Here is a 2,392-nt window from a genome sequence, read left to right as displayed (position 1 = left end):
TCTCTCTCTCTCTCTCTCTCTCTCTCTCTCTCTCTCTCTCTCTCTCTCTCTCTCTCTCTCTTTGCCTTCGCCTCGCTCAAGGCTCGCAGGAGTGGTTTGCGTTTCCTGCGCGGCACGCGACTCCGAAGTCCAGCTGCTTCCTGTCTACCACACTTCTCGGTTACCCACCTCCTCTTTCCGTTCCGCCGACCCACGCATTATCGTACCTCACCGTCTGACTGTCCCCCGTGATCCCGTTCATTCGTGATCCCACGTTTCCATAGCGAACTATTGTATTCGAGGGAGATCGCCTTTCATCATTCCGTCACGATATTTCGAATTTGCATAGTTGAAAGCAGGATAAATGACAAACGTGTCAAAAGGAATGGCAAATTCTTATTATAAAGACGTCATTTAATTATCATAAGGGTTACTTAATTGCTGATAAAATTTAGAAATAATCTAAATTAAATATTTTTTGAGATATTTATTTATGCTAAATTAAATTATTTTTAAAAATAATTGTAATTTAAGGCTAATTCTTTAATTTGAGCTAAATTAATCAATTAACTAATACATGCTTTAAATAATGAGATTTAAAAGAGAAGATATGATTATTCAGAATTAATGAAGATAAAAAATAGATGTTATCGTAGAGAGAGAGAGAGAGAGAGAGAGAGAGAGAGAGAGAGAGAGAGAGAGAGAGAGAGAGAGAGAGAGAGAGAGAGAGAGAGGAAGAGAGAATAGATAAAATATTTCCTTTGAAGGTACAGGAAATTGTATGAATCGTTGTTGTACGTTAAACAAGAAATTAAAGTGATTATTTCATTTGTATCGCTAATCACACGCGAGCGACGATAGTCGTTTAAATAACACCGTATTTGCCCGTTCGAATGAAATTAATTAAACGAATGCGATTTAATTGACTTTGTTTGCGATCCGATCGGATTTTCCGGTAGCGTAAAATCGCACATTGTGCTGCGACTGCGTGTACACGTCGCGAATACATTCCACACGCGTCCTTCTGCTTTCCGCCTATCTTCCTCTCATCTGTGCCTCGCGACAAGTCGCGCAGACGCGCGCGCGCACACAGACGCAAGTACTAACGATATCGATTGTTGTAATTAACCGGTCGCAACAGACATACGGTATGACGTTGCGCGAACGCGTACACGCATGCATGTATGCATGCTCGCTCGTTGCATGCATTCATCAATGATTTCGTACAGTGAAATCGTATCCCGCGTTCTCCATTACCGCAGTAGAAAACGATTTTAACATTATCGTGTAACTTTTATGCACTATGTCGAAATGAAGTAATTTCTCTTATGTTAACTCGAATCGAACTTTCAATCTTTTTCAACCTCAATTAAACCCTTATAAACCTATTTTGCCACTTAAACAACCAAGTAAAACTTCTTTTAATATTACTTAATCCACAGCTTTTATTTAGAAAACTTCTTTTGAACTTAAAATAGAAAATTTTCCAATAACTGCCATTTACTGCTCAATGTAAGAGCTCAATTATTCATTAGATTAAAACCTATTATAAATCTTTAGAGTTTACATACATCCTAATTATAAATCTTTAGAGTCTATACATATATACATCCTACAACTAAGGTTCAAAGTAAAAGCAAAATTTCGACTTGGGTTGCTAACGTAAATATACTTATTTACTTAAAATAAAGTTTACTTAAAATAAACTTATTTACTTAAAAAAACTTAAAAAAAATTTCAATCTGAAATTAAAATTAAAATAAGATTACAATAAAAATCTATATCTAAATATAAATAAATAATTTGAGGTGTAAACCAAATATTTTGAGGTGTAAACATTTGCTCTTATTATCCAGAGATATTTATTTAAGTAAATTAAAATAAAATTTGATCTAAAATGAAAATAAAAGTAAAAATAAAAAGAAAATTAAAAGAAGATTCCAATAAAAACCTGTACCTAAATAAATAGATAATTAATATCTATAATAATATCTTTAAGCGTAAATATTTTTGCTCTTATCGTCCAGAGATTATTTACTCACAAATTTTAGGTATTGCAATATTCTTTGCTGTTAAATATTTCAGGATCATGCGCTAATAATAGCAGATAGAAAATATATCGATAGACACGTTGGTCTGCCGCGGAATTAATTTCCGCGCGGATAATTCAACGTGGAATTTTTCGGTATTATCGGCATCTCTCGCGCCTCTGGCTTCCATCGTTCTCCCCATCTTTATCGGATTTCGATCAGATGAGAACGCAGATCTGGCGAAGGAAGGAGGGGACGAGGGAAAACAATTTGCTCACCATGTGATAGTAAACTACCTCTTAGGATCATCCGATAAACACTTAATTCCTGTGCTTTCGTTTGTGTAAATCGATCACACCATATACGTTTTTGAGTGCTATGTT

The sequence above is a fragment of the Atta colombica genome, unplaced genomic scaffold (assembly GCF_001594045.1).
Source record: "Atta colombica isolate Treedump-2 unplaced genomic scaffold, Acol1.0 scaffold107, whole genome shotgun sequence".
NCBI classification, from domain to species: domain Eukaryota; kingdom Metazoa; phylum Arthropoda; class Insecta; order Hymenoptera; family Formicidae; genus Atta; species Atta colombica.
The sequence above is the reverse complement of the archived record's forward strand: the minus strand, read 5'-3'. Positions refer to the sequence as shown.